This window comes from Cyprinus carpio, chromosome A15 (assembly GCF_018340385.1).
Source record: "Cyprinus carpio isolate SPL01 chromosome A15, ASM1834038v1, whole genome shotgun sequence".
Lineage (NCBI taxonomy): Eukaryota > Metazoa > Chordata > Actinopteri > Cypriniformes > Cyprinidae > Cyprinus > Cyprinus carpio.
Window position 1 is genome coordinate 23,476,538 of NC_056586.1, and position 25,391 is coordinate 23,501,928.

At 33.9% G+C, this 25,391-nt stretch overlaps 1 pseudogene; it reads left to right on the forward strand.

Moving 5' to 3' along the window:
- LOC109111935 overlaps window positions 1-25,391 on the forward strand; it is a 44,031-nt pseudogene that overhangs the window by 12,217 nt on the left and 6,423 nt on the right.

Consider the following 25,391-nt stretch of genomic DNA (forward strand, 5'->3'; position numbering starts at 1 on the left):
TGGCCCGCTAAAGATGGGGAGATTGTAGGGCGCAGGGACAAAGGCCTGAAATGGGTTTGTTGGATGGTGCCTGTGTGTGGTGATGAGATCTCTCTCCTCTCTCTCTCTCGCTCTCTCTCCCTCTCTCGCTCTTCTCTCCTCTCTCGCTCTCTCTCTCAGTACCGGCCCCTCATACGTGACTCCTCAGCAGTATCGGTGGCGGTCATCCTGGTTTCTATCCCCGGCCCGAGTCCGGCTATTACGGTACGTATGGGGACAGGAAGCAGTCAGTGTGTGTGTGTTCGTGTTGTACCTACTTAACCATATTTTGGGGACAATTTGACCCAAAAGTGAGCAAAACCTGACAGAAATCGCCAAAACATCACCATTGGGGACTTCCGTTTTTACATCTGGTTATAAAAATAAGTAAAAAGTTTTTTTTGAAATTTGTAAAAATGCAGAAGTTTTCCTGTTAGGGGTAGGTTAGGGTCGTAACTTGGTGTGTGTGTGGTGTGTGTTGTGTGTGTGTGGGTGTGTGGTGTGTGGTGCGGTGTGGTGTGTGTGTGTGTGAGAAACAGTTTGGGGGAGGTGCTAGTGGTTTGTTATGGACTACCCCCGGCCCGTATTTCCCGAGATCGGGCCTGGTTATGACTCACTTATCATACACCGGCCACATTTTCCGCTCACGTGTCACTTAATTCATGGGCAGAGCTCTTATAATATGTAAGTGTTAAAGGTACAGTAACGTGTAAACGGATGATTCTGCTAGGAGCCGCTGGATTATTTCTGGTCAGCTGAGTGATTTTCTACCACCGACCCCCTCTTTCCTTTTCAGTCGGATCAGAGTCGCTGGCCCCGCTCTCACGCACACACTGCCGCGCCAACAAGCAGCAGTTAGTTTTTGAGTTCAGCACGGACTCAGAGAGGTTAACCTTGTCCCCCCGAGTCAGACGCTCAGAGAGGGCATCCTGGGCCACAGAAAGCTCTGGGGGTACGTGACTGATAAGTTACTCCCTCCTTTTCATCACCCGTGCTGCTCCTGTCTTGGGCTTTGACTATATTTAGTCTCCTGGTCACACAGCGCTCCTCAGTAATGTGAAGTTGGGTTGGCTTGACAGATATAGAGTGACTCAGAGGAAAAAACAACCAATTAGAGCTGTTTAAAAAGCAGCCCTATGACCAGGTAAGAGGAGTCTGTTTTTTCGTAAAGTAACAGCGTTTGGCGCGTTGAGTGTTGCAAACAGAAACCAAAATACAGGTGATCCTAATTTTAAAAGTACATGACAGTTAATTAAAATAATAATCGTTAATTATATTATAAAATACATATTAGATTAAAATAAAATAAATATGCAGCAATAAATAAAATAAAACTAAATAATTTTATAATAGTAAAGGACCTACTTTGGACATTTTTGTCCAACAAAATACTGTCAGACAACTTGTTTTAAAAGTAGTCAGCAATGACCGGAAAATGAATAAATAATATAAAATACAATGAGATATAAATGGCATATAAAGTGTGCCCAATCATTTAAAAATAAAGAATCTAATAAATGTAATCAAAGTACTACTTTAATTGTTGGACAACAAAATACAGTGGCATTGTTTTTAAAGTAGTAATATGACAGTAATGTTAAAATATATCATAATATATTCTAAAATATGCTGGATTTAAAAATGGAATCAAATTTGCACAAAAATGAGTTTCTCACAAAATAAAAACTACTGTCAGAATTTTCCTCAGTCTTGCAGAAATCTTTCATGCATTTCATCATTCCCATTTAAAAGTAGTAATGTTACATACTAGGTATTGGTAGGCTTTATTAATGTTGATTTTTTTTTGTTTTCAAATAATTAATTTAGTTAATTTGCAAATCAAATCAGGTTTTCTCACATTAACCAGTGCACACAAGGCAACACGTAAAGTTTTTTATTAAGTAAGTTTTACATTACTTGTTGTTATTATTTGAAGTAGTTTTAATATTCCTTTTAGCAGTTAGTTTGTATTCGTGTATTTAGTATTTGTAGGAGTGACACTTCAATTAATGAATTTGTTAGTTACCATGGCAACATTTCTCATATTTTATTTTCATCAAAGTTTGTCATCTGAGTCATTTTATCAGTACAGGTCAAAGTTTGGTGACATTACTATTTTAATTGTTTGAAAGAAGTTTCTTCTGCTCATCAAGCTCATGTATTGATCAAAAATAGGACAAAACAATGTCTGATATTACGTGATATATTATTACCACATTAAAATATTGCATTTTAATAGATTATACTTTAACATTATCAGTGGATTTCTGGGGGGGGGGGGGGGGGGGGGGTTACCGAAAAGGGGGGATGTGGATGCAAGAGCTGCAATTTTTAGGATCATTCCCATGAGCCTTTAGAATCATGGGTTTCAGATGGTCAGATCAAAGAAGAAACAGTTCTGCTGCTTAATATTTTGTTCAGACGACAGTGATACTTTTTTTAGGATACTAAAAGGAATAAAAAGTAAAAAAAAAAAAAAGAAGCTATGGCAGTTTTAATATTTAATATGTCTGTGATAACAATATACACTACCTATCTGTCAGTCATTTGGGTGTCATAATTCCTTTTTTCTTGTTTCCTTTAAATAGAATCACTACTTTTAGTTCAGCAAGGATGTGTTAATTGGTTCTTTAAAGTGATAGTAGAAAAATATCTGATTAGAATATATATGATTACTGGATTTTTTCTATTTTGCATAAATGCAGTCTTTTTAGCCTTTTTTCATCAAATAGATTAGCCAGCAGAACTGGTTTCCAAACTCATCGTAAATCAGACTATTCAATGATCATCATGAATTGGTCATGTGATAGTCTGGAGGCCCCCCCCCACTGAAGGCGGAGTAATGATTCAGCACATTCAACTCCGGCACACAGGAAACGCAAGCATTAACTAGCATCCATCCGTCTTCAAATCTAAACACTTCATGCATTTTTAAGTTGTAATAATTTTCACAATATTACTGTTTTTCTGATGTTTGATCAATAGAATCAGCAATGAATGACAGAACACACTTCTTGCAAAACATCGAAGTCCGTACATTTTCCAAACTTTTGACCTGGACTGTCAATATATATTATATTTGAAGCCTTTAGTTTTAAGTGCTCTAGTGAACATTACCACCTTTATAAGGACAAAAACCTCTGAAATACGGCTCCCAAGATTAACAAACAGCATTTTAATAATATATAGAGGGTCAACTACGCAGCGACTAATGACTCCATTTTTTGACATTCTTACCCGAAGCCATTGCATAATCAGCATGGGTTCAGAATGAAAAAAAAAGTGTTTCTGCATTTAACAGCATGGGTTCAGAATGACAAGAAAGTAAGAAATAGTCTTGATTTTTTGGCTGAACTGTCCCTTTGAGGGCATTAAAACGACTGCAGATGCTGAAGAGAGCGCCGGCTGTGCAGTTCAGATATATTTTTGGCTGTGACAGACTCTGTGTTTGCTAAAGTGGGCTGCTGTGTGTGTGCTCTTGTGCGTTTCCTGGGGGCTGAGAATCACTGATAGTTCAAGCGATGTGTGCGCTTTGATTCTTAAAGTGTGAATCTGAATTGAGTTATTATGATTGATTGCATTTGCACCATTTTTGGTTCCAGCTGGGCTCTCTATTACCCCGCGAAAAAGAATTCACGCCCCCTTTTTGCCAAATACAAATTGTAAAAAAAAAAAAGGGGAAACATCATAAACAGGCCCGCCCCCTCACCAGCAAAAGCTCCGCCCATACGTTAACGAAACAGGTAAAGCAGCCATCCGTCTCATGCGAAGGAATCCTTCAGGTCTTTCTGTGGAATCTCCTCATATATTTCTTTTATCTATTTTTTTTACTTGCATCTCTAAACCGGTATAAATTAGATGTAGTTTTTATTTTGACTGTTTTATTAATAAAGATTTAAATATTTAATTAAGAAAATGTGAAATTCTTAAGCCGATTAAATCCAACAAAATTAAAAGATTTTTCCATATGCGCTTTAATTTTTTAAAAGATCAAAGCTTTGAATTAACGGGGCGATACTTAATTTAAAGAAACTGATATGCAACAAAAAGTTTCAGGTTTAATTATAAAATCTTTCCCCTTAAAATTTCTTTTAAAAGTTTTTTCTATTAAAGTTTTAATTTTAATTTGTGTATTTTTAATTAAGTATTTTCTTTCTTTGGTTCTTTCTTTTTTAAACTTTATCTTTCTTTCTCTTTAATTTTTATTTCTGTTCTAATATTTATTATTTTAATATATAAGATATAAATAAAAGAAAAAGTTCTTTCTTTCTATTAAAGTTATAGATTTCTTATTTTAAAAAAGAAAAACTATATTTAATATTATTTAAATTTTTATTTTTTTTTATTTTAATAAAAATTTCTTTCTTTCTTTTGTTATTTTTATTTATTTTAAGGGTTTATTTTTCTTTTAATTAGTTTTCCTTTCTAATAAGATAAGGAATAAGTGTATTTTTATTTTTAATTTTGTATTTAATTCTTTCTTTCTTATTTAATTTTTAATTTCTAATATTTATGTTGATATATTTAGATATAAATTTTTCTCTTTATTTAATTTCTTTAATGTGTCTTTTGTCTGAGTTTCTTTATTAAATTTAATCTTTCTTTTTCTATTAATGTTTTTCGTTCTGTTTTAATTTATTTATATCTTAATTTTGGTATTAATTCTTTGATATTTTAAAAAAAATTATTTATCTTTCTTTTTCCTTCATTTTTTTATATTTTTCTTTCTATATTTAATTTCTTTTCATTTGTCTTTTTTCTTCTTTCTTTTTTCTTTGTTTATTTTATTTATCTTTCTTTTTCTTTTAATTTTTTTCTTTCTATATTTAATTTATTTTATTTTTTATTTTTGTTTTATTCTTTCTTTCTTATTTAATTTTTCTTTCTAATATTTAATTAATTGTATTTAATGTCTTTCTTTTATGTACTTTGTCTTTTCTGTGTTCTTTCTTTCTTTCTTCGCCTGAATGTCTTTGCTTTACATTTTGACATAATTAGTTTTCTTTGGCTGTGTTTGGATGGTGCTTTCTTGTGTTTTCGATTAAAATCAACCATAAAAACAAAACACAAAAACAAATCCACACTCTCAACCAAAACATTTTCATAAAACCATAACCTAAACTATTACATTCACAATAAATTTTAACTTAAAATAAATCATTCAACACTTTGGAGTGTGTGATGTGTTGAGCGTGGGTTTGTGCTGTTATCAGGCTTTCGGTGGACTTTGAGTCCTCGAGTCTCGCTCTCGGGCCTCACTGAGGTTTCATTTCAGAGGAAAGGAAGAAAAAAGAGGAAAAAGAAAGAGAAATACAGGCAGGGTTGGGTGGATAGAGATAGATGCGTGTCAGGTTGTGGGTGTAATGCATTAATTACTATAATGTAATTACAGTAATTACTTTTGCCTTGAAAAACCAATAGTGTAATTAAAATAAAACTCAAACATTATGTCATTTAATTACAGCTGCCCCTGCATTAAATGCTGTATAAACTATAAAACCTTTAGTGGCTTTAACATCAAAGTGTAACATCAAATGTTAAAATGTATGTTTTTAATGTAACCATTTATATTTAGTCATTTAGCAGATGCTTTTATCCAAATGAGGTCAATAGAAGCAATCAGACCAATAAAAGGGCAATAATATGTAAGTGCTGTGAGAAGTCTCAGTTAGCCGCAGTACACGGAGCAAGGGTTTTATATAGAATAGAAGGTAGAAGAGGAAAAGAATAAGAAAAAGAAAAACAATAGTTAAAGCCACCTTTATAATAACAAAAATAAAAAAAAATTAAAGAATACAAATAGAATAGAAAATGGTAGTGTTATAGGGTCAATAAATAAAGAGAAAACAAGTAGTAAAAATAGAAATAGAATAGAGTGCAAGTGTTATAGGGTCTAAATGCTAGTGTTTAGAAAAGTCATTTTATAATAAATATAAAGAAAACTAGTAAAAATAGAAATAGAATATAGTGCAAGTGTAAGAAGGTCTTTTTTAATAATAATAAAACAAGTCAAAAGAATACAAATAGAATAGAAAATGGTAGTGTTAGAGGGTCATTTTTGTAATAAATAAAGAGAAAACAAGTAGTAAAAATAGAAATAGAATAGAGTGCAAGTGATATAGGGTCTTTTTTCTTTAATAAAAATAAAACAAGTCAAAAGAATAGAAATAGAATAGAAAATGGTAGTGTTAGAGGGTCATTTTTATAATAAAAAAAATAAAACAAGTCAAAAGAATAGAAAACGCTAGTGTTAGGCGTCATTTTTATAATAAAAAGAAAACCAAGTAGTAAGTATAGAATAGAAATAGAATAGAAAATGGCTAGTGTTAGAGGGTCATTTTTATAATAAAAAGAAAACAAGTAGTAAGAAAATAAGAAATAGACTAGAAAAATGCTAGTGTTACTACTTGTTAGATAGTGTTACAAATTGTTAGAGTGCAATTGTTAGAAGTAAAAGGAGCAATAGAAATAGAATAGAAAATGCTAGTGTTAGAGGGTCATTTTTATAATAAAAAAAGAAAAAAAAAAAAAAAACAGAGTAGGTAAGTTTTTTATTAATAAAAACAAGTCAAAAGAATAGAAATAGAATAGAAAATGCTAGTGTTAGAGGGTAATTTTTATAATAAATAAAAAAAAGCAATAGAAATAGAATAGAAAATGCTAGTGTTAGAGGGTAATTTTTATAATAAATAAAAAGAAAACAAGTAGTAATAATAGAATAGAATAGAAAATGCTAGTGTTACTACTTGTTAGATAGTGTTACAATTGTTAGAGTGCAATTGTTAGAAGTAACAAGCAATAGAAATAGAAGCTAGAAACATGCTAGTGTTAGAGGGTCATTTTTATATAAAAAGAAAACAAGTAGTAAGGAACGAGAAATAGAATAGAAAATGCTAGTGTTACTACTTGTTAGATAGTGTTACAATTGTTAGAGTGCAATTGTTAGAAGTCAAAAGCAATAGAAATAGAATAGAAAATGCTAGTGTTTAGGGGGAGTTCCAGTGTCAGAAAAAAGAAAACAAGTAGTAAGAATAGAAATAGAATAGATAGTTCCAGTGTCAGAGGTTCAAGTGTTTTTTTCTTTCTTAGAATTAGAATAGAGAATGCTATAGAGTTAGAGGGTCAAATGAAATTTGTTGGTCAATTCAAAAATAATTTATGCAGTTTTATATTATTTATTTTAAAGAATTAAACATGGTTTCATAACTGGTTGAGGTTGATGTGGGATTTACTGTGGAAAATAATTAGTAATTCAGTACTTTCTAGAGAGAGTAATTAGTACAGTAATCTAATTACACTGTTGAAGGTGTAATTAGTAACTAATAATTAATTACTTTTATGCGTAACTGACCCGACACTGACCTCAACCAGGCTTATTACCTAAAACTAAAACTATTAAAAACATTTTTGTTAATTTAAATAAATCTGAAATAAAATTGAAGTATTAGATGAATTACTTAATCTAAACAAAAATTAGAATTGTTCTTTCAAATGCAAATTTTACGATGAGTTGTATTTCAAGTTAATTTTGTTTTTATTTCTATTTTATGTTTAATTTTTTGGCTAGTAAAGTAGTAAAAAAATTAGTAGCAAGTCTCTTCTGCTCAGCAAGGCTGCATTTATTTGATTAAAAACACAGTAAAAATAGTGAAATATTATTACAATTTAAAACAGCTGTTTTCTATGTGAATCTCTGTTAAAGTGTAATTTATTTCTGTGATGCACAGCTGTATTTTCAGCATCATTACTCCAGTCTTCAGTGTCACATGATCTTCAGAAATCATTCTAATATGATGATTTGCTGCTCAAGAAAATTGAAAACAGTTTATATTTTCGTGGAAATGGTGATGCGGTGTCTTTACAAATGTCTTTAGTGTTACTTTTATGCTGAATAAAAAGTCCCAAACTCTTAGTCAGTCTCTCTGTAGAGTCATTCGGTTCAGTTCTGTCGCTCCACGTGGCTCTTAGTCTCCACCCAGTCTCTCTCTCTCTCTCTCTGTTCGGTGTGGTGGGCGTTCCACATTCCTGTGCACTCATTTCACAAGGCCAAACTCTCTCTCTCTCTCTCACTCGGTTTCTCCTTTCCTTCTCTCCTGTGAGAGAGAGTTTGAGGCCCACGTCGGCCCAGGCTTTGTCTGAATCTGCTGCCCACTTTAATGTGTCCGAGTTAGGCTGAGTTTAAACTCCAGCCCCAGGATGAGCCGGGCCTAGCAGAACTCAACCTCTCCGTCCGAGGAGGGGAAGGTAGGGAATGTGCTGCCTCATGCATGTGTGTGTGTGTGTGTGTGTGTGTGTGTGTGTGTGTTTGCCTCGGAGAGCTGGGGAGTTGAGGTATAATTCATTGCGTAAAGTGCAGATAAGTCGGACAAACAGTCAGATTTGAGTTTGTACGGGGAAAGTTTCCAGGCTGCTTTTGCTCTTGTGCATTTGTTTCTTTATAAGGTGCTGCACTGCGTGTGTGTGTGTGTGTGTGTGTGTGTGTGTGTGTGTTTATGTGTGTGTGTCAGAGACATTCGTAGCATATTTTGTCTCTCACAGCACTGAGAAATGCCTCTTGGGTTAAATCACTCGCTGTTGTTTATATCGTGACTTATTCGTGCTTTAGTCTTTTTATGTGCTGCATGTTAATGTCTCTCTCTCTCTCTCTCTCTCAGCCATGTTCTCATTCCTTCTGTTACGTGTGCTGAATGTTTCTCTGTAGATCAGGATCAGAGACCCTAATCAGGGAGGTCGTGACATCACAGAAGAGATCATGTCAGGAGGTGGCAGCGGCTCCACACCCACACCTCCGCAGGTAATGTACACACCTCGCGTCAGTCCTAATGACTTATTGGTATTTTTGCATAACTGAAAATGAATGTTTAGCGAGTCATTATTGACTCACTCTCACATCAGACCAAATGACTTGAACAAATTACTTTCATGTTTTTAAAATTTTTTTAAACTAAAAAAACAATAAATATTTTCTTTACTCACTCTCATGTCAGTAGAATGACTTATAATTAATTTTTGCATAAACTAAAATGTAAGTTTTGTCATCATTTACTCACTCTCATGTCAGTCCAAATGACTTATAAATAATTTCCTTTTTTGCATAAGGTAAAAATAAATGTTTTGTTTACTCGCTCTCATGTTGGTTTTAATGATTTACCAATCATTACAATTCTTGCATTTTATAAATTTATTACATTTTTTTATATACTTTTTACTTTTTTTTTTTTTTTTTTTTTTTTTTTTTTTTTTTGCATAAACTAAAATGCAAGTTTAGTCCATCATTTACTGTTACTCACAATGACTTTAGTTTTCTTTTTTTTAGCGTAAAATAAAAATGAGTTCTTTGTCATTTCCTCCTCATGTTGGTCCAAATTACTTGTTTTTTTATTTATTTTTTAGATAAAAAAAAATTTAAGTCATCATTTATTAGCGCACTATCATTCGGTCCAAATGACTTACAATTTTTATTTTAATTTTTTTACATAAACTAACAATAAATGTTTTATTTACTCACTCTCATGTCAGTAGAATGACTTATAATTAATTTTTGCATAAACTAAAATGTAAGTTTTGTCATCATTTACTCACTCTCATGTCAGTCCAAATGAAATAATTTCCTTTTTTGCATAAGGTAAAAATAAATGTTTTGTTTACTCGCTCTCATGTTGGTTTTAATGATTTACCAATCATTTAAATTTCTGCGTTTTTATTTATTTATATTTATTTTTTTGCATAAACTAAAATGCAAGTTTAGTCATCATTAACTCACAATGACTTACAATTTTCTTTTTAGCGTAAAATAAAAATAACTGCTTTGTCATTTCCTCATGTTGGTCCAAATTACTTGATTTTTACGCACTATCATGTCGGTCCAAAAAAAAAAAAAAAAATAAGTCATCATTTACTCACTATCATGTCGGTCCAAATGACTTACAATTTTTATTTTAATTTTTTACATAAACTAACAATAAATGTTTTATTTACTCACTCTCATGTCAATACAATGACTTACTAAATAATTCTTTTTTGCATAAGGTAAAAAAGAATGTTTTGTTTACTCACTCTCATGTTGGTTTTTATGATTTACCAATCATTTAAATTTTTGCGTAAACTAAAAATTAGTGTTTTGTCATGTGGTCATGTTGGTCCAAATGACTTGATTTTTATTTATTTTATTTTATTTTTTTGCATAAACTAAAATGCAATTTTGTCATCAATTACTCAAATACACTCTCATCATATTATAAAAAATTATTTAAAAATATTTATTATTCTTATAAAAAAAAAAAAAAAAACTTCTCCACAACATAAAAACACTCACATTTTTCCAAAAAATTACTTATTAATAATTTTCAATTTTTGTGTGAAGCAAAAATGAATGTTTTACTCACTTTCATGCCAGTTCAAATTACTTATAAATAATTAATTTTTATTTTTGCTTAAAAAACACACGCAGCCCAACGGTGACAACGCCACACCTGCAGTTGCCATGACAACAAGAGCAGAGTTTCCCATCCCTCCGGGCGAAAACCCGCTACCCGACGCTCCGCCGACTCCGCCCCCTACCAGTATGATAAGTGATATGTTAGATGCTCCGCCCCCAGAACCTGGAGACGACGCCCACGAGATGCCCACTGCGGTCGAACCACCCGCCTCTAATGGTGTAGAAGCCACACCCACTAAAAGCAAAGAGGAGGGGCCTGTGACTGTAACACTGTCTGTCCCCGCCCCCCAGGCAGAGCCTGCACTGGAATCACCAATAGTGCAGCCCGAAGAGCTTCAGCTGTTCAACGGAGTCCCGTTTAGCTCCGCCCACAGAGACATCAGTCCTATCGCCGAGCCGGACGTCACGAAAGAAGCGCCGCCGGTTACCGCCGATATCCCTGATAGGACTGTCAAAGAAATCCCTCCCCCGGTTGTCAAGGAGACTCCTGTTGCGGTCGTTAAGGAAGTGCCAGCTCCTGTTGTCAAGGAGCCTATTCCTCCGTTTGTCAAGGAGACCCCTGCTTGTGTCGTCACAGCGACTGTCCCTGTTGTTGCCAAGGAAACGCCTACACCGGTTGATGTAGAAGCCCTTCCGCAAGTCACCCAGGAGGCTGTTGTCAAGGAAACGCCTGTTGTCACGGCAATCCCTGTCAAAACGCCGCCTGTCGTCAAGGAAACACCTTCACTCGCTGCCAAGGAAATCTCTGAACCACTTTTAAAGGAAGCCACTGCCCCTTCAGAGGTAGTTTCTAAAGCCACACCCCCTCCGACAGAAGAGGACACGCCCCCTACACAGACCACTCCCTCTGAGAGTGCTATGCAAGGTATGATCATTTGTGCTTTGGAAATAGTAATAGTATGCTAGGATGTGAATCCAGATGTTCTAAAATATAAGATAAGAGTGTCAGTGTTTAATTAACAATTATAATATTTAATTTTCAATTAACTTGAATTAGTTTAAATTATAGTAATGTTGTTATGTATTTAATTGAGCTGTATATATATTTCCATTTTAGTTTTATTAAATTTTAGTTTTTCAACTTTAAAATTTTTACTGAAATATTTGTGTCGTTTAATTAAAATTTAATTTCAGATTTCAGTACTTTTAGTTTTACATAATTTAAATGTTGCCACAAGGGGAGCTATAGTGTGTGCAGGTTTACTGTTATTTATGTTTATAGTTTTTAGTTTGTTTGCATTTACTTATAAAATATTTTTAAATTATATTATAAAAATTATATTTTTTTTCATTACACTTTTAATTATTTCAGCTTTTAGTGATTTCATTATATGGTCTTTTAAAATATTTTTGAATTATATTATAAAAATTGTATTTTTAGCTTTATTTTTGTTTCAGTTTTCACTTTAGTACTTCAGCTTGGACAAAAATTTTAAATGTTGCCTTGGCAACTAACTAAAATAACTACATTTAAGTATTTTAAGTTGAAGTTTTTCATCTAATATTTATAGTTTAGTTTAGTTTTATTTAAAATTCCAGCAGTTTTCAATGACAACGCAACATTTCAAGTGTTGCCACAAGGGGAGCTATAGCACATTTTTTCAGTCAGTCGTACAGAGCAACAGTTCGAAGAGAATCTTTGAGCAAGTTTACATCTAGCTTCCTGAATAATAACATCTGGTTTAATAACATGTTAAGGAAACTCTAGCGCCCCCTTGAGTTTGGAGGTTTCACGCGTCTGAAATCGGATAATCTCTGATTAAGTATTTTATTTGCGACCATTAATAAATAAAAATGTTTTCTATGTAGTATGAATGTAATCCGGACGCACTTCGTCCATCAGATGCACACTTTCGAATCTCGAATCTGGAAATAGTGGGTCATTCGAGGACTGGTTGCATGCTATTTTATGAATACATTATTTTGTTTCGCCTACTACGTAATAAGAAAGTACACAGCCTAAATGTTAAACCAACAGTTAGTGTTTGCATAATTGCATGAGAGTCTGTTTCTGGCCTGAAGCTCCTTCCACCGCCGGAGTTTGTTTTTTATATCATGGTTAGTTAACGCCGTTGATGTCTGCTTGATTTCATAGTGCATTTATCTTCGTGCTCATTCTGTGTTCGTGTGTTTGCAGTGGTTTCTGTGCCAAAGAAGAAGAGAAAAATGAAAGACTTGAACAAGAAGGAGGCGGGAGATCTGCTTGATGCCTTTAAAGAGGTCTGTCAGAAACGGTTTCTTTGTATTCAATAATAAAAAACAAATTAAATCAATGCCCATTCATTTTATTTAATGCATACAAACTAACATTCATTTCAGCGATCTAAATCAAACAAATACCAAATCCATAAACAAAAAATAAAGAGGCTTTAATGTAACTAAATAAATAAAAAACAGATTTCGCTTGCAATGCAAAATTCAAGCCGTCAGTGAAATGTTATGGATTTGATTTGTTCAAATATGCAACGGTTCTCTGTAATTGTAGTATGGTTGAGGTGAAAGTTAGCTGTTGTCTTGTTTTGACCCACACCACCTGAGCCAGAGGCCACACCCCCAGTGAAGGCGGAGCCAGAGAGCTCCGCCCCAGTGGCCCCGCCCCCTGCTGAGGACGTGGATGAGACTTGGGAGGAGAAAGAAGATAAACTTGATGCTGAAAACATCAAACCAGAGAGTCCCACCCGGAGCTCACCCTCCGAACAGAAATACCAGTATAAAGAAGGTAAATCAGCATCTGATACACCGCTTTAATTCTAGCACTTACCAATTCTACTCTATTCTATAATAACAAAATAAAAAAACTGTTGTTTTTTAAATATGAGGCTAGAAAAATCTATTTATTGTGACCAAGATTTGCAAATATGTAATTGCGTTTTAATTTTCTGATAAAAATGTGGTTTTATTTTATTTTATTTTATTTTATTTTACTATATAAAAAATTTTTTTTGTAGGGCCAATTTTTTTATATAATTTTATATATGTCAATTATTTTTTATTTATTTATTTATTTATTTCCATCACTATATAAAAAATAAGACAATAAAAACATATTTATATTTTTATGTATACACATTCTTATTATTTAGGGTTATTGTAAATCACTAAAACTTCAGCCATAAAAACAAAACAACATTTTCGTTACTTTAAATAAAATAAAAATAAAAAAAAAAAAAAAAAAAAAAAATAATAGACATTTTTAATATTTAATTTAAATTGATGTACTAAAATAATTAAAACTGACAAAAAAAATAATATAACGATATAGACATTTTTAACAAATACTAAAAAAAAATGAGAAAACGAACGCACGACTAAATTATTACAAAATAAAATTAAAACTAAAATATAAAAATAAATAAATTAAAAATATTAATAATAACTGATGCTAAAAATAGCACTGATTCATGTCCGAAACACACACATGTATATATTTTTAAACACTTACACATGTTGTGTTCATGCATTGTTTACAATAATTACAAAACTTATTAATTTAAAATAATGTCATAATCATTTTAGAGCCGACTCTTCATTTATCCTGATAGGAAATAAATGTCCAAAAAATCCAAAAGCCAGATTTGAGGAATGACAAACTGTGTGTTTTTTTTATATGCATGGCCGAATCAAAGCAGAATCGCTAATAAAACTGTCCTTGTGTCGCGCAGAGCAATGGAAACCGCTGGACCCTGAGGAGAAGAAGAAATACGACCGAGAGTTTCTGCTCGGCTTCCAGTTCATCAGCGCCAGCATGAACAAACCCGAGGGTCTGCCGCAGATCTCAGACGTGGTGCTGGATAAGGTAGCTGAAGCACGCTCACACACACACACACACACCACACACACACACCTGATGTGTTGACATGTGTTCTCTCTCTGCAGGCCAATAAAACTCCTCTGCGGCAGCTGGATCCGAGTCGTTTGCCCGGAATGAACTGTGGTCCGGATTTCACGCCTTCGTTCGCTAATCTGGGGCGTCCGTCAGCCGGGGGGCGTGGCCCGGTCAGTTACCATGGCAACCTCATGCTTTTATGTTTATATCTCATAAATATATATTACTAGACTGCAGTTTCTAATGTTAACAGACAACATTTTCATTCAGAGATATGTATTTAAAAAAGTATCACCTGAATGTATTTTAGAATTTTTTGTGTCACGTGTTGATCTTAAATGTCTTGTATTGCTTTTGGTGAATTTTGTTAATTTTAGACTTTTACAATTCACTTTGTTCTCGCATGAAGATAGCCATTATAGTCTTGCTGTTGCCATGGCGTTAAAAAATATTAATTAAATAATTAAAAATAATAATTATTTTTTTTAAGATTAGTCTTGCTGTTGCCATGGCGTTAAAAAATATTAATTAAATAATTAAAAATAAATTGTGTACTATTTTAAAATAAATATAAAAAATAATAAATTAATAAAATAAATAATAATGTATTATTTTAATTAATTTATTATATTTTTAATGATGGCCTTGGTGGTGGTAAATATTATAAATGAAGAAAGGAGAATAAATTAATTATATACAGTTCATTTTGATCAAATAAATTAGAATTTTTTATTTAAATTTATATTTTTTAACTATAGTCTTGCTGCTGCCATGGTACTAAAATGATAAATAAATAAATAAAAATTAATTAAATAAAAATAATTAATCAATTATTTTTTAGCAATAGCCTAGCTGCTGACGTGGCATTCAAAATAGTAAATAAATTAATTAAAATTAATTGATTATTTATAATATTATTTAAAGAAATTAATTATAAATAACGTATTTTAATTATTAATTAATTTTTTTAATGATATCCTTCCAATAAATAAAAAAATAAATTTGATATAATTAATTAATTTAAATAAATTAGTTATTAATTGTTTTAATATAATACATTATAAATAATTTAATTAATTTATCATTAATAATAGACTTCCTGAAAATGAATTAAATTATATATATATATGTGTGTGTGTGTGTGTGTGTGTGTGTGAGTATAATGCAGATCTTTCTCTGTCTCACTAGCCGTCCGGTCTGAGCGGTCCTCGTCGTTCAGGTCAGGGTCAGCGCGGGAAGGAGCCGCGGAAGATCATCGCAAGAGTTTCTCTCACCGAAGACGTGCAGCTGAATAAAGCGGAGAAGGCCTGGAAACCGACAGTGAAGCGCAGCGCCACTTCCTGAACGCAGGAGCTGTTCAAACGCGTGCGCAGCGTCTTGAACAAACTGACGCCGCAATCTAAAACACCTTCGAAACATCTAAAAAAAACACACCCCACATGTTCCAGCCGCTGATGAAGCAGGTGACCGAGCTGGCCATCGACACAGAGGAGCGTCTGAAGGGAGTCATCGACCTCATCTTCGAGGAGAGGGCCATCTCTGAGCCCAACTTCTTGCTTGGGCCTACGCGCCAACTGTGCCGCTGCCTGATAGGGGTGAGTGTTGGCAGAAAAGAGGGCTCCTGCATGTTATAATCTTTTAAAAGTCTTTTAATCGTCTCAGCCTAATCTCACCACAACATACAAAACCTCAGATAAACCCGAACTTACGGTGAACTTCAGGAAGCTGCTGCTGAAGTCGCTGTCAGAAAAGAGTTTGAGAAGACAAAGACTGATGATGAAACGTTTGAGAAGAAGCAGAAGGATCCTGATACAGCTACACACACACACACACACACAAAAAAAAAAAAAAAAAAAACACATAACTCATCACAGACACACACACACACACACACTACAGCACACAAACACATACACACACACACACAGACACAGACACATACCACAAACATACGCACGCACAACACACCACCCACACAAAGACACACACACACACTCACAGACAACACACACAACAATAACACATACGTTCCGGAGGACGCAGCACTACTGTCCACCTACAACACCCCAACAAGACACACACGACAACAAACTCACCGACCCACACGTACATCCATGACAGACTTTTAAGACGCACGCGTCTAAGACACACACAGACCCCGACACCATAACAAGCACTCACGTATGAGGGTACACTTATCAACCACACCACCTCACAGACATTTCAATCACCCACACGCTAAGTATCATGACGCACACAAAACATCACAGGATGTGACAAGCTAGAACTTGGACAGACCGACAAATACCGGGTTGATCATCCAACATAAGTTGTAGCAGATCGAATGAGAAACATACATACGCACGGCAACGAGACACAGAAGCACAAAATTAGAGATATGCAGACCCACCAACACTCGACAGAGAACACTACTACCCCACCCGACTCACGTCTACAGAGACTAACGAATACCTTGTGTTTCTTGATGTGTTCTTGTACTCATGCACGAAGCACGTTTCGATTGAACGAGCCAGGGACTACAAGTTGACACATGTCACATTACGACACAGTTAGGTACGTATTAGCAGCTTTCGGCACTTGTCGAGTGACAACAACAATGACACAGCCAGCCAACACAGTAGACAACCAGCTATAGTGGCCCACAACTGGCAGGCCAGACCAGCAAACCCACCACAGACATACACTCTGCACCACACCACACTACACGGGAAGCCAACACAACACCGACACACACGAACACTCATTGCAGACTTGACATTTCACACACACAGACACAACATCATACGCACGCCAACAATCAAAACCGGAACCTAACACCGAACTCACAGAACCACATATACGCCCACACCCAGCTGCACTACTCATCAGAATCACACCACGAACGGGACATCATCGAAAGACTGAGCAGTTTGAGAGAACAGCACCACAACACCACACTAACGCAATAGCAATTACGACACACAAGAACACAAAGTATCTCCCACGACACATGCCCACCATCACCTCAACACACACATGAGCACATCACAAGACAAATACCCAGCTTTGTACATGCTTTCAGCACATTGACGCAGGACCAACGTGAACCGTCAACACCACACACGACCGCACCCAGACTCGACATTCAAGACACACAAGCGCCGAGACAATTCGCTACCGACTCACCAAATTGAGATGTTTTTAACGAAAAACTTAACAGTCCACGTGACGAACCGAAAGCTTTACTTTCGATCACTCAGGCATATGAACCGCACAGATGACAAGCTGGCGACAGTGTCGCAAATTATTATAGCGGCAACAGCATTAAGTTTACATCGATGCATACATGATGATCTGGTCGAACCAGCTCCAAGAGCACCCTGGAGAACGGATGGCATAAAGCGTACCGCGATCACGGTTGCTGAGATGACACACACACACACTGAGACCCAGACGCAACCAACACACCAGCACCAATTCAGCAAACAGACCCAGTAGGATAGCTAGGTCTATCACGCAGCTCCATGCCGCAGACTTCTAGACACCAAGACGGATTATACGGCACAGAACAGCAAAGACGACAGAGGGCTAAACAATCGTAACGGTGCCTTTCGAAGAAAGGCATACGACCGGCACAACCACACGAAGCAGACAGCAACACTGTCAACAAGGACTCCACATACGATGGTGCGACACTGACCCAACATTTTCGAGCAGATCCACGAGGAGAACCACACACACAGTGAAGAGCCCACCGGTCACAGCGTGCACAGAACCGCGACACAGGGAGAAACCTAGCCAACACGCCGGGGCGAAATCTACCACGACCACTCACCGCCACACACCACACACACCACGCACCGACCGACACCACACTATCCCCACAGTGACAAGCTCACATACACCTCCAACCCCAAATCAACACGAAACATCACACTCCAACACTCTCCGACGAAGGAACAGACACACCTCACAGGACACACCACACACATGGCCATACGCACAGATAGCAGCACATGGCGACGACTCATCTTTATTAATTTCACCCTCACACAACACTCAAGACACTACAAGACATTTGTACATAACGACGAACACAAACAAACTAACACACCGACCTCAACCATTTCACCACACCGATCAATACACACGCTGCGCGTGTCATAAGTCGTAGAAATGGTTCTTGATCATAGACCTAAGACACATGGACCATACACGCACCGGCAAACTCCTCCATCTTAATTTATGCAACTAGGTTGAAGCACTGCAAAGGGATACCCTTGACCATGACACCATAACGAGGACTGGTGGTCATTCAGCAAGTTAACTAGAATGCCCGTCCACATATGGGCGAAACTACAAGACTCCGTGCATACGAGCAGCACATATTACACATCACATACACACACAAACAAGCACACACACTTCACACAGACGCGCACTCGCGCAACTCACTACACAACACAGACAACACACGCAACTCAGCAGACACAACTCACACACCTACACACACTCACAATACCCAACCACACCCCAACACAACAACTCACATACCCAAGCACACAACACACACGCACAGACACACACACACACACACACCTCACACACACACACGCACAGACACACACACGCACACACAACACACACACTCACAGACACCACACACACACACACACACACACACCACTCACAGGCACACTCTCACACTCACAGACACACACACACCAGCCACACACTCACAGACACACTGCACACTCTCCACAACACCCACACAAACACCACTCACCCACAACACGCACACACACACCACATACACACACACACACACACACACACACCCACATACACACTCAACACAGACACACCACCACAGACACACACTCACACACAAACACACACACATAAACACATGCACTCACACACACACACACACACCACACAAACACTCACAAACACACACACACACACACACACACACCCACACACACACACACCCACACACACAACACACACACACACATACACCCAACAACACACATACACACACAAACCCACACACACACACTCACAAACACAACACCCACACACACCACACACTCACCACACACCCACACACACGACACACCACCCACACACCACACACACACACAAACCACACACACACACAGACACACACAACAACTCACAGACACAACACACACACCAACACACACACAACACACACACACATACATCACACACGCACACCACACGCACAGCACACACACACACACACACAACAATATACACACGCACACAATTTTTTCACTAATATTAACATGCAACTATTAACAACCACACACACACACATTTCACCACACGCACATACACTCATTGCATATCACTTCTTTAAAGCTCCACATCCTTATCACGCACCCGCAAGCCACAGACACACTGTGTGCACTGGCGACACCACATGTGCCTAAATATATACAACACACACACACTCACAGACACACACACACACAGGGACACACACACACAGGACACACACTCACAGACACACACACACACACACACACACACAGACACACACACACACACACGCACACACGCACGCGCACACCGCACACCACACACACACTCACACCACACGACACCACACACACACACTCGCACACAGAACCACACACACACACCACACACACACACACGACACACACCCACACACCCACACACACACACCACACACACACATACATATATTTCACTATAATATAAAAAAAAGATAAATATAAGAATTTAAGAAAAATGTAATATTAATAAGTATTTTTTATTATTTCATAAAAAAGAAAAATATAAGAATTTAAGAAAAATGTAATATTAATAAGTATTTTTTATTATTTCATTTTACATTTTTATATTATTCATATATTTCTTTAAAGGTCCAGGTTTTCTGTGCTTGTTTAGCCATTTTTTTCTGTTTTTAAATATATACATTATATTTAATCATTTAGCAGACACTTTTATCAAAAGTTATTTTATAATAACAGTTTATATGCAGTAACAGATATTATAAGTATATATATATTTAGATATTATATATATCACTATTATTATATATAATCTTATTATATATATTAAATGTTAAACAAAACTAAAAAAAAAAGAAAGAAATTTACTTTTGTAAAATTTCCCTGTAAAATAAAAGACTAAGATTGTAAATTTTTGATTGTTAAAAAAATACAATTATTATTGTTGTTATTATTTCATAAAATATAACTATTATTATTGTTATTATTTTTTTTTTAAAAATACTAATGTTGTAATATTACACTGTAATAATAAAAAATTAAAGTTTGAGAAAAATATTTTTATTTTACATTTTTACTGTATTAGTATTGATTTTGTTTTTAGTGTCTTTTTTATTTTTTGTATTTTAACTGTTGTTATTATTACTAATAAAAGTATAAAAAAAATAATATTATAATATTTCATTGTAAAAATAAAAAAAATCAAGAATATATATATATATTTTTTTTTTATACAGTAAACTGTAAAATTACAATACTAATATTTATGGCTGGCTTAATGTCTTCATCTTTTCAAACGTTAGATCGTGGGGGAAAGCACCCTTCATTCAAACACACGCAGTGCTTGTTTATAAATAACACACACACTGTGTCCTTCAGGAAGAGGAGAAGCAGAGGCTGAAGGAGGACCTCGAGGATGCCAAAGACAAAGCCCGGCGACGGTCGCTAGGCAACATCAAGTTCATCGGGGAGCTGTTCAAGCTGAAGATGCTGACGGAGACCATCATGCACGACTGCATCGTCAAGCTGCTGAAGAACCACGACGAGGAGAGTCTGGAGTGTCTCTGCCGCCTGCTGTCCACCATCGGGAAAGACCTGGACTTCGACAACCACAACACAACACATGTCGCTCATTACATTACACATCACAAATCAAACACATCACAATCCTGGGGTGCAATATTAGTTGTATAATATGTGTGTGTGTGTGTGTGTGTGTGTGTTGGTTGTGTGTGTGTGTGTATTAGTTTTATATGTAAAATGTACATAAATTACCAATAGTTTTATTTAAATATATAATTTATAGCAATATAGTGTAGTTTTTGCATTGCTTTATACTATATATATATATATATATATAATAATATAAAATATATAATAAAAAACAATAAATCAAAATATATAAATTAATAAATACAAAAATATATAAATTTAGTCATAAATTAAAAAACAATTACTTAAATTATGTAAATTATTGAATATATATCTATATATAATTAGGCATATATTCAAAAATATATAATTGTGGTTTGCGTGGCTTTAAATTATGTATTATTAACATATATATATATATATATTATATATAATTTAAAAAATGATATAGAATCAAATAAAAAATTATTAAAAATAAAACGTAATTAAATCAATTGCGTAAATTATTAAATATATATCTATATATAATTAAGCATATATTAAATATATATATATATAATATATATATATTTGCGTTGCTATATGATATAATATATATTATATTAAATATATATATATATATGTAATTTTAAATTATGTATAGTATAAATGTAAACATTATTAAAAATAAAAATTACTAAAAAAATTACTTAAATTGTCAATTATTGAATATATATATATAATTAGCATATATTTAAAAAATATAGTTGTAGTTAACTAAAGCTAAAAGCATTTGTGTTGCTTTAAATAAAATAAGAATTAAATAATATACATGTATATAAATATATAAAATGTAAAATTATGTATAGAATACATTTAGAAATTATTAAAAATAAAAAAGTAATAAAAAAAACACATAAGTAAAAAATTTAAATTATGAAATATTTAAAAAAAAAAAAATATATATGTTTTTTTTTAATTTGATTCCATCTTTGGAAGTTGTATTTATAATTTTACTATATATATGTTTTTTTTTAAAGTTGTAGCTTATAATTTTTACTATAAGTAATATATATATTATATTTATAGATATATAATATATATATGTATATTAAATAGATTATATATCTATCTATATATAATCTAGACTAAGTCATTATTTATATAATAAGATACTCTAAAGATTTTTAAAATAGTTATTTCAATAATATATCATTTCAGACTCGTGCTTATGTTCTGCTGTATTTTTTTGTCTTTTCAGCCCCGAATGGATCAATATTTCAACCGAAACAAACAAATAAACAAAAAAACAAATAAACAGATCAAAGGATGAAAATTATTAAGGAGCGAGAAAAAAAAAACCTCTTCCAGAATTCGCTTCATGCTGCAGGACTTTAATTGAATCTACGACGGGTAACCAGTCGAAATAGACTCTGAGTGTGGGATTATTCTTATTCCTGCCATTATTGTGAACTCTCCCACAGTACAGTCCACTATATTCTAAATTAAATGTTTGGCGCCTTGATCTTTTAAGTAAAATGAAGTCTCTTCTGCTCATCAAGGGTTTGCATTTATTTGATCAGAAATACAGTATTGAGTGTAATGTTTCTTTCTTTGCTCGTTCTCTGCGTCCCTCAGAGTAACTGGGTCCCGCGGCGAGGAGATCAGGGGCCGAAGACCATCGAGCAGATCCACAAAGAGGCGGAGCTGGAGGAGCACCGAGAGCAGGTCAAAGTTCAGCAGCAGCTCCTGAAGAAGGACAGCCGCAGTGCAGGAGGAGGAGGGGGAGGGGGGCCCCGTGGAGGCCCCCACACACCCAGTTCCCGTGGCAACCAGGCCCCTGACGACGGCTGGAACACGGTGCCTATTTCCACCAAGAACAGACCCATCGACCCGACGCGCCTCAGCAAGATCACCAAGGTCTGATACATATTATTGATTATTATTATTATTAAGGTCTGATCTATAAATAATCAATAAGAAGGGTTTTCAACTTCAAATTATATTCCTGGCAAAACATTTATTATATTTTAATTAACATTTATTTTTATTCTTTCTGTCTTTTATTATTTATATTTATTAATTAACACTTATTTAATCTTACTTCAATTTTATTCTTTTCTGTGTTTTTATGTGAACTTTTGTTTAATTTCTTTTTTTTGAAATCTTTGTGTGCTTTGTAATACTAAGTTTTTTTTTTTTTTTTAAAAATATTATTTAGGTTTCTTGTTTTGGTTAGTTGCCAAAGAAACATTTCTGCTGCTGGTTTTCATCATTTTTAAAGAAAAATAAATGAATGGTTTTAGATTTAGGTAACAATAATTGATGAAAGTGTTATATTGTTAATATATTTAAATTATTTAAATTATATATTATGCAAAAATATAATTGAGTGGTGTATTTCTTTTTTATAAATTTTTTTTGTAAATGTTTTTAAAATTACTTCTTCAGGTTGCAGTTTTTTAAGATTATGAATATTATTTTAATTTATTATTTATTTCATTGATTTAATAACACTCGCACGTTCACAGTTCTGTCAATTATTATTATTTTTTTTATATATTTACATTATTCTTAAATGATTAAAAATTTTAAATCTACATTTTTATGATGATTTAAAATTAATTTTTTTTTTTTGGTTTTTTGCTTTTCAATCGACTCTCAAAATCCCCTGAATTTGAATTGGTTTTTATTTTTTCTTGTTTTTATTTTCATTTTAAAGTATTAGTCATTTGTGGGGTTTTGTCATTTTTTCCTCAATTGTTGTTTTTTTTTTTTTTTTTTTTTTTTTTTGTTTTTTTTTTTTTTATACATGCTCTATATAGCGCATTTTTTTTTTTATGCAGGTTGTTTTTTTTTTTTTTTTTTTTTTTTTAGTTTTTTTATCTATATATATATATATATAATATATATATATATATATATATATATATTATATATATATATATATATATAATATATAGATGATATAATTATATTATTTTTATATATAAATTTATTAGATAGTTTTCATATAGATATCTTTTTTTTTTTATTTTACTAAACATTTAATTAATTTTTTTTTTTTTTTAATGTTAGAATTGTATCTGTTTAATAAACTCTGTCTTGTTGATGCTGTGTGTGTGTCTGCAGCCGGGCGCTCTGGACTTCAGTAACCAGCTTCTTGCCCCTGGAGGTAAAGGCTCGTGGGGCAGTTGGGGCAAAGGCAGCAGCGGGGGCTCCGGAGCCAAACCCAGTGACAGCAGTGAGTGTGTGACGCGTGTGTTTGTGTGTGTGTGTGTGTGTGTGTGTGTGTGTGACGCGTGTGTGTGTGTTGTGCACAGCATGAGACGCTCAGCTTTGTTCACGTGTGTTTTCCAGCCCAGGACTCTGGTCGTACCAGCACTTTAAACCGCTTTTCAGCACTTCAGCAGCCTTCCTCCTCTTCATCATCATCATCCAACATCGACTCTGACCGGAGGCTTCCTCACAGGTCAGAGGTCACTCTCAGTTTAATATGGACAGAGAAAAGTAAGGAAAAGTAACAAAACATTTAAATATGTTATTAGAATATCTTGCTGTAAATGATACTCAGGAAACATTTTTACTCCAAAAACATTTTTTTTTTTTAAATTTTAAGATTGTATATAATTCTAACTTTATATTTCTTGATTTATCATGTTTGTTTGTAAAAAATTTTTTAAATAAATATTAAAAAATATATATATATTTTTTACGTGTGATGTAGATGTGGCATAAAAGGATAAATAAATACACAAATACATCAAATTATTAAAACTTTCAAGCTGAAGTCAGTATATATAAAAACAAATTCAAAATATTTATAAAATCTATATCACATGATGTGCAGCTAAACAGATATATTTTTAATTTTTAATTTTAGATTTTAAATATATAATATTTACATCATTACTTGTTATTAAGACTATTATAAATGTTATTATTCTTGAGTTTGCCACGAATATAGCCTTTGATGCTGAAATTAAAATCAAAATATATAAAAATGTAAATATAAAAAATATACATTTATTAATGTCTTAAGTCGCTGGGGTATATTTGTATCATTAGCCAAAAATACATTGTATGGGTCAAAATTATTGATTTTTCTTTTATGCCAAAAATCATGAGGATATTAAGTAAAGATCATGTTCCATGAAGATATTTTTGTAAATTTCCTACTGTAAAT